At 33.7% G+C, this 13,806-nt stretch overlaps 1 pseudogene; it reads right to left on the reverse strand.

Moving 5' to 3' along the window:
• Window positions 1–8,043: 8,043 nt before the first annotated feature.
• On the reverse strand, window positions 8,044–12,565 carry LOC141489445 (synaptophysin-like protein 1 pseudogene; annotated as a pseudogene).
• Window positions 12,566–13,806: the final 1,241 nt, after the last annotated feature.

The following is a 13,806-nucleotide window of genomic DNA, read 5'->3' on the forward strand; positions in this document are numbered from 1 at the left end:
ATAAATAAAACTCAGAGTCAGTTTTTTTAAAGTCAATAAAATAGATATACCTTTGGTTAATCTAATTTTAAATAAAGAAGATAATCAAATTAAGAAAATCAAAAATGAAAATGGAGGACTAATCACCAGTGAGGAAGAAATTAATGAGATAATTTGTAACTACTTTGTCAAATTATATGCCAATAAATTTGATACAATGAAATGGATGAATAGTTGCAAAAATATAAACTGCCCAGATTAACAGAAGAGGAAATAATCTATTTAAATAACCCTATTTCAGAAAAAGAAATTGAAGAACTAATCAATAAACTCCCTTAGAAAAAGTCTTCAGGTCCAGATGGATTTACAAGTGAAGTCTACCAAACATTTAAGGAACAATTAATTCCTATTCTACATAAACTATTTTTTAAAAGTAGGAAAAAAGAAGTTCTGCCAAATTCCTTTTATGACACCAACATGGTGCTGATACCTAAACCAGGAAGAACCAAAACAGATAAAAAAAATTGTAGAACAATATCCTTAATGAACATTGATGCAAAAATCTTAAATAAAATTTTAGTATTGAGATTACATTAAGTTATTACTAAGATAATATAGCGTGATCAAGTAGGATTTATATCAGGTAGGCAGGAATGGTTAAATATTAGGAAAAGTCTCAACATAACTGAATATGTCAATAGCAAAACTAACAGAAATCATGTGGTTATCTCAATAGATGCTGAAACAAGCCTTTGATAAAAATAAAATATCCATTCCTATTAAAAACACTAGAGAGTATAACAATAGGTTTTTTTTTCAGTTTTTGCGAGGCAGTAGGGTTAAGTGGCTTGCCCAAGGTTCCACAGCTAGGTAATTAGTAAGTGTCTGAGGCAGGATTTGAACTCAGGTATTCCTGACTCCAGGGCTGGTGCTCTATCCACTGTGCCACCTAGCTGCTCCCAAAGTATAATAATAAAAGGAGTTTTCCTTAAAATAATAAGTAGTATCTATTTGAAACCATCAACAGATATATACAATGGGGACAAATTTGGAGCAGATCCAATAAAATCAGGGATGAAACAAGGATGCTTATTATCATGTTACTATTCAATATATTATTAGAAATGTTAATTTTAGTAATAAAAGAAGAAAAAGAAGTTGAAGGAATCAGAACTGGCAATGAGGATGCAAAGTTTTCACTCATTGCAGTTCATATGATGCTATCTATAGAGAGCACAAGAAAATCATCTAAAAATCTCCTTGAAACAATTAATAAATTCATTCAAGTAACATATTTAGCCAAGGATATAAAATAAACACACATAAATAAAGCATTTCTATATTTGTGCAGCAAAGCTCAAGAGTTAGAGATAGAGAAATTCCATTTAAAATAGTTGTAGACAACATTAAATACTTGGGAATTTACCTCCCAAGACAAACTTTATGAACTTTATGAATGCAATTATAAAGCACTTCTCACCCAAATAAAGATCTAATTAATTGTAATAATTCCAATTGCTCATGATTAGATTGAGCTAATATAATAAAAGTGACAATTCCACTCAGATTAAATTATTTAGTGCCATACCAAACTATCAAATTAATATTATATTGGGCTAGAAAAAAATAGTAACAAAATTCATCTGGAGCAACAAACAGTCAAGAATAGCAAGGGAACTTGAAATGAATGATGAAAGCATAAATTAAAAAAGAAAATGTAAAAGAAAAAATGTAAAGGAAGGTCTAGCTCTACCAGATCCAAAACTATTTTATCAAGTAACAGTCATCAAAACTACCTGGTACTGGCTAAGAAATAGAGTATATTACTACAGTATGCTGTTTGACAAACCTAAACATATTAACTTCAGGGAAAAGAAGCTTTTGATAAAAATGATTGGGGAAAACTGGAAAACAGTATGGTAAAGACCCACATCTCTTACCCTATACCAAAATAAGGTCAAAATGGATATAGGATTTAGACATAAAGAGCAACACCAAAGATAAATTAATAGACCTAGAAATATTCTATGTATCAGATCTACTGAAAGGGGAAAAATTCATGCTCAAACAAGAAATAGCATACATTATAAACTATAAAAAGAATGATTTTAGCTATATTAAATTAAAAAGATTTTGAACTAATAAAATCAATGCTGCCAAAATCAGAAAGAATGCAAAAAACATGGAAACAGTCTTCAAAACTAGGAGTTCTGATAAAGGTCTCATTTCTAAAATTTATAGAGAATTTCATCAAATTTATAAGATTACAAACAATTCTTGCAATTGATAAATGGTCAACGGATATGGATAGACAGTATTCAAATGAAGAAATTAAAGCTATATATAAAATCATACAAAAATGCTCAGAATCATTATTGTTTAGATAAATGCAAATTAAAATAACTGAGGCATCAACTCACACCTATGAGATTGACTAAGATGACAAATAGGGAAAATGATCAATGTTGGATTGGAACATTGATGCATTTTTGCTGGAGTTGTGAACTGATCCAACCATTCTGGAGAACAATATGGAACTAGGCCCAAAAAGCAATAAAACTATTCATACCGTTTGACCCAGCCAATCCAATTCTAGGCCTATATGCAAAAGAAATCATAAAAAATTGGAAAAGTCCTGCATATCCCAAAATATTCATAGCAGCTCTTTTTGTAGTGGCAAAGAATTGGAAATTGAGGGGATACTGATCATTTAGGGAATGGGTTAAACTAGTTATGGTATATAAATATTTTGAAATATTACTTTTCTATAAGAAACCATAAATGGTCAGACTGTAGGATCTGATGCTGTGCAAAGTGAGCAGAACCATTGTACACATTAATAACAACATTGTAAAGATGTTCAACTGTGATGAAATGCAGCTCTTCTCAACATGTCATAGAGCTAGGACAACCCTATTAGATGGCTATGGACAACGTTATCCCCATCCAGAGGGAGAAAAACAAAACAAAACAAAAACCCTTCAGAATCTGATTTTCACTAATTTGCATTTAAAAAAAAAACCATGTATTTCTTTTCCTTAATCCTAATTCCTTATAACAAAATTATTAAGCTGTAAATATGTTTAATACAAATGTATTTGTATAATATTAAACCTAACTGTTCATTGCTGAAGGCAAGGGAGTGGGAAGGGAGGGTGGAAGGAATTGTGTAACTTCAAAAATATATATATATGTGTGTGTGTGTGTGTGTGTGTGTGTGTGTGTGTGTGTGTGTGTGTATGTATGAATGTTGAAAAACTTTCATAATGTGTAGTTGGAAAAATAAAATATCCATAAATAAGAAAAATTAAAATATGAACAAGATGCTCTCAGGGAAAATATTGAAAGATGCATATGAACCAAAGGAAAACAAAATGAGCAGAACCAGAACACTATACAGAGTAACAGTAATATATGACAATGATTAACTGTGAGTGATATTCTCAACTGACAAACTATTCTCAATGACTCAATGATACAAGAAAATTCCTAAAGACTTATGATGGAAAAATTCTCTCCTGAAAGAGAACTGAGGATATCTGGTTGTGATCTGAAGTGTATTTTAAAAGATTTCTTTATTTTTCTTGGGTATTTTGATCTGTTTTCTCATGCAACATGAATAATCAGGAAATGTGTTTTACATGACTGCACATACATAATCTATATCAAATTGCTTGCCTTTCAATGGGGAGGTGGAAAGGTAAAAAAAATTAGAAGCCAAAAATTTAAAAAACAATGTTAAAATTGTTTTTATTTATAATTCAGAAAAAGTAATATTTTTATAAAAGTAGAGGTAAAAAAGGATTCATTCTAGGCAGAAGACATAGCCTTGGATAAACTTTAAAGATGAGACATTGAATACCAAATGGAGCATAGCAAGCAGACAATTTGGCTGAAAGATAGAATGCATTCAATAAATTAATATTCAATAAGCATTGAAAGGTAGATTGACATGAGGTTGTGATAGTTTTTAAGTTTGTTTGATCTTAGAGATATAAGGAAACCATGAGAATTTTTAACAGAAGTAACATGGTCTGACCTAAACTTTGGTGATATCATTTTGATATTGACATGAAGGATAGATTAAAGAAAAGAAATATGGACCAGGTTGTTGAATTATGAGACTATCACAGTAATAGAGATAATGGATGCTGAAGATCAAAAATAAGATGTTAAGTTGTGAGAAAAATAGGGCTATGAATATTTTGTGATGTTCAATGTGAGCAAAATGATTTAAAGTTGAGATTAAGTAATAGGGTAATAGGAAGGGTTAAGGTACCTGCAACAGAGGCAAAGGCCACTATAAAATTGAATTAGTTGTATACTGAGACCAGATTTTGAAAGAAGGAAAGTGAGACTAGAGCAGGGATCATGACTTGGGAAAACAGGGAATGGTACAGCAGCATTTTAAAAGGATAAACAACAGGTTTAGAAGGAATAAGATACAGAATGAAGTACATAAAAGGATGTTATGATCAGATGGATGAATATCAGGAGGATGGATATTAAAGAGAGAGCACTGAGCACTTGTGGATATGACCATATCTGTGATAGGATAAAGAAGAATAAAGATATTGATCATGGGGGTTAGGAGGTTGATGAGCTGGGCACTATCATATTTAAAATAGAATCTGTAGTTTGGTGATCTAAAACCAAAAATCAGACAGAGGTCCATTAATATATGGAGAAATCTAGACAAAATTGGCCAGTAAACAAAAATGATCTGTGTAAATGGAGACAATAAATCCTATAAAGCTCAGTGAACCAAAGCAATAATACAAGTGCACTCACAGATCAGTGGAAAAAGACATGGTGAATGGAAGGAGACTGATCATTGAGTGACATGTTTCAATAATTTGATTTAATTTTTTCATCTACAAAATGAGGATAAATAAATTATGGGAGACTGGAGAATGTTGGGGTGTAGAGTAACTCTTACTTTGGTAGAATAAAGATAAAATATTCAAACTGAAATTCAGATTATAGGAACTTCAGTTCAATTCATCAAACATTAATTATCTTCTAGTGCTAATCATAGGGTTAAACATTGGGGATACCAGGAAACAAACTATAAGTAATTTCTGGCTTCAAGGAATTTATATTATACTGGGTGGAAATAAAACACATTTATAATTAAAAGCATAATATAACATAACATAAAATTATATAATACATTATTTGGGTTTTTGTGTGTTTTACATATATGATAACTGAATGATAACTATAGGTGTATTTACGGTCAATGAAAATATAGAGCAACTTAATTTAACACCTTCAAAGCAAGGATTATCTTATTTTTTAATCTTTTTACTTATGGCATCTAGCTCAGAACTCAACACATGGTAGATAGTAAATACTAGTTAATTGATAGGTTTAAAGAAATTAAATCTCTGAAAATTCAAATTTAACAGTGATGAACAAGAAAGTGAGTGTGTTCCACAAGGCTTTTATAGAAGCCTAACAAATTCAATGGGAATATTTTAAGCATGAATCAGTCTTTAAAAAAACCCTTCATACTTCGATATTAGGTTATATAGTATAAAGGGAAAATAGCGCTCAAATCAGGGATTCTCTTTTTTGCCAAGAAAATAAAAAAGAGTGGATGCTTTTTTCTGGAAAACATACTTTAGGATGGCATTTTAACAGTCTAAAATTTGGTTAAAATACATAGAAATATGATTTTCATTGTTATTAATCAGTCTAATCAAGAGATATTGCTAAAATGCCTGTTATGTGCTAAGTATTGAGAATACAAATACAACATTTAGCCCCTATTTTAAATTATTTACATCCTCCTTAGTATATATATTTCACATGAAATAAAAGTTTAGGTTCCAAATGTAGATGGCAAATATAGATTAATAAAAAGGATTGAAAAGAATTACTATACAGTGAGGAGTTAGAATACAGGGGAATAATGATTTATATTTATTTGAATATTATTGAGAAGGGAAGAGCAACATGATAGACAAAGAATTAGCCTTGAAGTCAGGAAGACCTGTGACAAACATCCTCCCCATACAATTCACTGCTGTGAGCTTCTGGGAAGTAGCGCAACCTCTTAGTGCGATATGCAATTTTCCAATACTCTTTACCTGAAGAACTGTTAAAGAAAAACATTCAGAAAAAGAACTTTCCCATCAAGAGCTCTAAACTCCAATGACTCCTCATGCCTCCATAATAAAATAGAGACTTTGGTTTTCATTTAACTCTCTTGCTTATTTCTATCTTTCTGATCATACACAATACTCACCTCCACACACTGAATTCCAGGGTATTAGCCTATTTGCTCTTACAGAAGACACACTGAGCACCTTAGAGTAGCTATACTCCATACTTAATAAGCACTCTTCTCTTGTTTCTGCCTCTCATAAATACATGTTTTCCTTGAATATTACTTTTTTAATATTCCTTTCCTGGTTTCCCAGGAATTTGATAGTGCCTTCTCCTCTAATGTTGCTTTATGTAATTATTTTAATAAATTATTTTTAATTTACAGAGATCTTTTTCCTTCTCCCTCTTATCCTGAAATTCAATGAGGAAAAAAATCTCATTCTTCATTTTTAATCAATCAGAGTCAGAAAATGAGCATTCTGTTTCATTATGGGTCTTAAAGAATCATAAATCAAAGTTCTTGCAAATTTTAAAATTATTTATCATTATGGTGCTCATTTTTATGTAAATATTTCTCTTAGTTATTTTCTCTTCAATCTGCCTCAATTCAAAAAAGTCTGTATTTTTAAATCTTCTGTGTCATTTCTTTTCTTTTTATTTTTCAACTTTTTAAATTAATTTTTGAAGCATAAAAATATATTTTTCACATGGACAATTTTTATAATGTAAAGGCAATAAAAATGTGGGACCAGTGATTTGTACTTCACAAAGTAATAATTATGGATGAAAAAATTGGAGTTTCTGCACACACAACCATCAAGATAAGACAATAAAGTGAATGACTTGTACATACACAGAATAAATTTATTTATGTATGCAAATAAACAGTCACTCATTATATAACTAGCTCAATTGTGTTCTTTTATTTACCACACATCATAATTTTAAAAATCAGTCATTTATGGAGTAAGAACGAAAATAATATATGTGCTGAACTTCCAATAACAACTTCATTGACTAAACATTTAAATACATTTCAGAAGTAAAAACCAAGATTTTGTCTCTCCTCTAAATGTTTTTTTAAAGGAGAAAAGTTAAATTTTTCTATACTTATATACTATACTTATACAGGATTATTCCATTCTGAAACCAAGTAGCATGAGGACAAATATTAAAAAGAATTGCCTGAAATGTTCCAAATGCCTAGGTGAACCATAATCAGAGTGTATTTGGTCTATAAAACCAACCTGGATAATGTAGACATCTCAAATGTTAGGATTACTAAATTTATACACAATTTATACACACACACACACACACACACACACACACTTACTTGAAATTTCCAGTCCCTATCCATAAAACAATTTTTGCACAACTCAAGTATTGAGGATTATTTATTTTAAAACCCATCTCTGCACATTCAGGAATTTGAATTTAACATGAATAGTATTTAGATTTAAGATCTATACCAAGCACATTTTTTTTTGCTCTGCCACATCTATAATGCAATGTCTTTTGTTTTTTAACAAAGACAGGTATTAAGGCATATGAACAGTATAAACTTGGAGTTGTATTTAATTTAAATACAGTTTCTTCCTTTTTAAAAATAGTGCTGTAGTACATCCTCTTCCTGAATAAAGTTACATGTTAAGGCCTGAGGGATAAACACTTTTGCTAAAACCCTTAGTGAAGAAGCTGAAGTTTCATTTTTACATATTCAATCTCATAATAAATTCATAGATCTTCAAGTCTACAAATTGAAGCATTTACATCCAGAATTTGTATCTAAGATATATATTTCTTGCAAAAAGTAGCTGAATTTTTAATCCATCAATTTATTTTAAACACCATCACTTTTATTAGAAACAAAGTGTATTGGTTCTAAAGATGTTGGCAGTATGCTGTAGAATAGATTGTTATTTCACACAGTGTAGTTCTCTCCTTTAATTACATTCCTGTAGGAGGTGCAACTGTTCCTGAGCCATGTGTAGAAATGTTTGATTGACTGTGCAATCTGGTCTCCTTACATACAAACTATGCATTTCCTCCCCCCCAAAAAAAAAAAAATTTCATGTTCAGGAAACCAAGGATAACATAATTATTCAGACTTCTCATACTGGTCATAGAGTCAAAGTAGCAGTTTATCATTTTGCAAGAGTCAATCTGTCCAATAAGATTTTCACTTGTGTTCATCTTAAAAATCTTGCAGAGCTTTAGCCAAGGTTTAGATGCTCACCAGCCATAAAAGTAACAATAAGAATAATAAAGAAGTCGAGAAAGGGAATTTTTTGAGTCTCCTGAGATAGGTTCATATACCCAATATAAAATACAAGTGCAATAATGCAGTACTGGAAGACCAGTACTGAAAATGTAACATAGAGCTGTGTAGAAGAAGAGAAATCTCCTATAAGAACATCATTGCTGCAAGGTGTATTACACAGAGGCTCCAGTGTTGCATTAAGTGAGACCTGATTCATCATAAATGGATAGGCAGGGGTAGCTAGGTGGTATAGTGGATAGAGCACCGGCCCTGGAGTCAGTACATGAGTTCAAATCTGGCCTCAGACACTTAATAATTACCTAGCTGTGTGACCTTGGGCAAGCTACTTAACCCCATTGGCTTGCAAAAAAACCTAAAAAATAAATAAAAATAAACGGATAGGCAAAAGCAGCTTCAATTGTCTCATTTTTAGGAGGACTCTGACTTGAGCAGGAAACTAGGAAACTTGCTCTGTCCTTAAAGCTCCACAAGTGGCAAAACAAAAATGGAAGCTACCCACTGCAGAATCTTGAGGAAGCTGAGTGGCTTCTTAAACAGGTTGAAGGGAAGTCACACCTAGCAGGCCCATCTGTGTATGGAAATTCTATTTCATTTCCAATAGTACAATAGTATTCCACTACTGTCATATGCTAGGATTTGTGAAGTCATTCCCCAATTCATGGACATTCTTTTTTTCTAAGTTTTGGTTTTGTTTTTTCACCACAACATAATTGTTATAAATTTTGATTTTTTTTTAATTGAACCTTTTCTCCTTTCTTTGAGTATGGGTCTAGTGGTACTATAGCTTGGTCAAAGGGCATGAACTGTTTAGACATTTTTTGGTGTGTATAATTCCATATTGCTTTCTATCATGGTACTTTGTGTCAATTTCATGATGTCATACTTGGATGATAGATGATGCTTTCCTGATTTCTTAGTCATTAACAAAGTAAAACAAGATTGTGTCCTTGCTCCCATGCTTTTTACCATGATGTTTTCAGTCACATTATAAAACACCTTCACTGAGTATGAACATACCAAGACCAAAGTGAAGGGAGTGTTGGTACATTTTTTTGTTTTCAGATGATTGTGCATTCAATGCAAATTCTGAAGCTGAGATGCAACAAAATATGAGTCAATTTTATACTACTTGTGCTAACTTAGATTTAACAATTAACCTTTTTAAACTTTTTTATTTATTTAAGGCAATGGGTTAAGTGACTTGTCCAAGGTCACACCACTAAGTAAATATTAAATGTCTGAGGTCACATTTGAACTCAGGTCCTCCTCACTTCAGGGCCAGTGCTCTAGCCACCGTGCCACCTAACTACCCCTTAACAATTAACTTTAAGAAAACACAGGCGCTCCATCAGCCAGCACCACACCTTCCATATGTAGAACCATCGATTATAGCCAATGGAGAAGTTCTGAATATCATGAATATGTTCACTGGCTTTGGTATTGTACTTTCCAGGCAAGTACTCATTGATAGTTAAGTTAACACTCATATGCCAGAGTATTTGAGAAACTCCAAAAGAAATTGGCAGAGAAGAGATATTAGACTGACTAACAAGAAGGTCTACAGAGCCTTGTTATGCTGACTTCATTGCTGTTTAAATTGTCTTAGGAAGATTATGAAGATCACTGGGCAGGATATGAGGTCTTTTCTCAAATTAAATTGTCAAGCATTAAATGTTATTATAAGGAATGTAATTACAATGACCTGGCCACATTGTTCAAATACCAAAGATATGCTTGCCAAAAGACTATTTTATGGAGAACCCACACAGGGCAAGGGTTCATAGTGGTGTAAGAAGCAGCAATACAGTCACACCCTGAAGATCTCTCTTAAGAACTTTGGAATTGATTGTGTAGCATGGGAGATAGTGGTACAGGACTTTTCAGCATGTCACATCCTCATCAGAGAGGGTGCTATACTCAATGAGCAAGTCAGAACTGAAGCAATTCTAAGGAAATGTGAACTATGTAAATTAGAATAGCCACCCAGTTGTTCATATGGACCATTTGTGCCTGACCTGTGGCAGAACATTCCAAGCTTGTATTGGTCTGATTAAGCACAGTAGGTCACACAGCTACTTGTCTTTAACATAGTGATGTCATTTTGGTATTCTTCAGAAGCAAAAGACAAGAGCATCATGATTGTGTCCATTCTCAGATCTACAATCAGAGCAGCAATGTGTTGTTTTTTCCCACACTCCTTCTAATTTCTGTCATTTTCATTTTTGTCATCTTTGCTATTTTTTTATCTTTGCCATTTTGCTGATGAGTATGAAATAAAATCTTATAGAATTACTTTAATTTTCACTTATCTCATTATTAGTGATTTGAAGTTTTTTTTCAAATAACTAATTCACCTCGGTTCTTCTCTTGAGAACTGTCTGTTCAAATTCTTAAATCATTTGCTAATTCACAAATGAGTCTTAATCTTACCCACTAATTCTATTATTAAAATGTAATCCCCTGGATGGTAGGGACTATCTTAATTTTATCTGGAACACAATTAATACTTAATAAATATATGTTGATTCATTCCCTAGCAGACAGAAACAGATTGATGAAGCAAAGATATTCCCACTTCTCTATATAGGAAGAAGGAATTCAACATATGGTCAAGATAGGTTTTGTGAGATACCACTGGCATACTTAAGTTGAAGAATTGAAATAGCACTTTGAAACATAGAAAAAGTCTTGACTTTTGATGGTAATAATAATAATAATAATAGTAAAGGTGATAAACATAGAAAGATAAGTTTGGGAGGGCAAAAAGATAATCTTTATCATTTTTAATAATGTTTTTTCAAGATAATGGTATTTCTACTAATAATAAATTGTCTAAAACATACTTAAAACTCTGCTAATGAGAGTATATGTGATTTGTTTCTGCTCCTCCTTAATAATAAAATTCTAAGTTTCCCATAATTATTCATTTTCCTTTTGCAAAATGGAATTGAGTGGAACTGTTAATGAGAAAAAAATATAATCATGTTTGGGCAAAGAATAATGGACAAATACAACAAACAGAAAACAGACTACTCAATCATCAAATTATCTATTAATCATAACACACCCCATGCACCAAAAAGTGAAATGTTTTCAAAGGTTCTCCCACATACACCTTAAATTCACTAGTCACTCCTGGAAACCATACCCTTAGAGAAAAAATGAAGTTACCAATATTCATCCACCCAAGAATTGGAGAATTAATCTTTTATTTTATGATAAATTTATTTAAATTGTCAATAAAGCACTGACTGAAGAGAAATGGAACAAAAACTTTGATATTCCAAGGATGATCATTATCATTGCATATATGATTTTGATACCTTCCTGCAAGACCTCCTATACCTATATTTTTACAGTTCAAGAATTCATATTTTATCTGCCCTAAGATTGGATGCTGAATAAAATGAACCACTTTTGCTAAATACTAGACTATGCTGTAATGTACACATGACAGAGGCATTTAATTAAGAGGGTCATGAATGGACCTAAAGTAATTATTTCTTGGGTTTTCTCTTGGAATGAAAATCATGATTTCATTTCAAGGGAAGAGAATTAGGACAAGACAGTTTTCTTCCTCTGAGGCTCACCCAAAGGTGAGTTTCCTCTGAGCAAACAGAAACAGAGAGTTCCTGGAGCGACAAATGTTGATTCTTCAGAAGAGAGAGAATAAGCGACCTAGCCCTCAGCTCTACTACTGCAGAAAAACCAGGGTCCTTCCTCTCCTTTTCTGGGAGTAATAGGTTTCTTGACGTCAAGCCTCAGAACTGCTGTAAAACACTTTGGTATCGCTAGAGCTAGGGAGAGCTGAGGGAGAGGGAAGCTGGAAGAAGGGAAAGGAGCCATTGAAGAACAATTTTGAGGGTTGGGTGGGTGGCAGGAAGTCTCTGAAGAGAGGAAATTGGAGACAGCTTGTTGGGGAGCAGAGAGAAGGGGGTCAGAAAAGACCCTGAAGCTTGGAACTGAAAGCCCTGTGGCAGCAGTGCTGCAAAGAGGGGGTGGGGAGAGGCGAGAGGACGCTGCTGCATGCATGCAGCGCGCTGACTCCCAAAGCGTCCAGGGGGAATGTGACATCAGCGCCGGGCGCTGGCGGCTGAAAGAGGCAGCAGCAGCAGCAGCTCTGCTCCGAAGTGCCTCGAGCTCGGCGCCCCCTGGAGAAGACCCCCGACCCTTGCCCAACGCAGGCATGTCGGCCAAGGAAAGGCCAAAGAGCAAAGTGACCAAGGACAGCGTCACCTTACTACCTTGCTTTTATTTCGTGGAGGTGAGTCAAGGGGCCCAGACTCTGGGGAGAGCTCCAACCTAGGGCGAAAGCATATTGCAGGTTCTCCCACCGCGAGCTGCCCAGAGGATTCAGCACTTGGACAGCGCAACGCTAAAGACAGTTGGCAAGCAAACCAGCTTGCGTCTGCCCCTCCAGATGCCAGGCTTATTCGGGGCGCGTTTATCTTCGTTCCATTCCTATGGTAGAAAGTCTGGGTGTCAGTCTCTGTACACTTCGAGAGCATTCGATGCCAGGGTGGTATGAGCTGAGGTGGCCTGTATAGATGGGATACCTGTGTGAGTGGAGACTTCTCTGGGCCGTGAGAAAGCGTCTAAGTCAGCTGGTGATTATGTCTGTTGAGAGTGTATAATGTAGCATTGTTTCAATGCATTTTGTCTACTCATTGGACATCTAGGATGCTAGAAGACCCTATTTTCCTCTAGTTAGAATTTTGTGTGCATATAGGTTAGGTATGACCCATTAGGTACAGTAGGTGAATATTTCTATAGCATCAGATTTATTTGGATGATTTTTAAAGCTTTTCTTATGTCCTTATTAAGATGATGCTCACGTCTACTTCTAAAATTGGATTTGCACCATCTGGGTAATAATCTACTGCCCCTTTACGATAGAGAAAATTGTGCCGATAATTTACATCAGCTGACTTTTGAATGATTGATATATGCATATTTATTCCATAGAGAGAAAAAGCTATATGGGAAAGCAGTTGACATGTAGGAGGATTTGAAATTAACTATTAACTTGAAAAAATGCAGAATTTAGAAGAAGAATAATTTATGGAAGGTTTGGAGAGACTGACAGCTAAGGGGATTCCATACACTGTGGTTCATTGCAATGGGAAGACATGTTTGAGCAAAAGGTTTATTAAATCATAGCTAAGTATGGATGAAAGGAGGAAGACTTGTTGGATTAACTATTTGGAGAAAAATAGATAAGAAATGGAAATACGTTTTATGCAATTCAAGGTGAGGTCATTTAAAGAACTGCTAATAAACGTGCTTGTATTATTAATTTTTTTTCTTTGGCCTTCTAGCTCAACATGGAGGCTTTACATTTAAAAATACAAGGTACCAGGAATGATCACTGCCCTGAAACTGAGGGGTGATTTCACACTTTCTTGCAACTGACAGTACACAGTGAAGTT

Source organism: Macrotis lagotis, chromosome 5 (assembly GCF_037893015.1).
Source record: "Macrotis lagotis isolate mMagLag1 chromosome 5, bilby.v1.9.chrom.fasta, whole genome shotgun sequence".
NCBI lineage: Eukaryota > Metazoa > Chordata > Mammalia > Peramelemorphia > Peramelidae > Macrotis > Macrotis lagotis.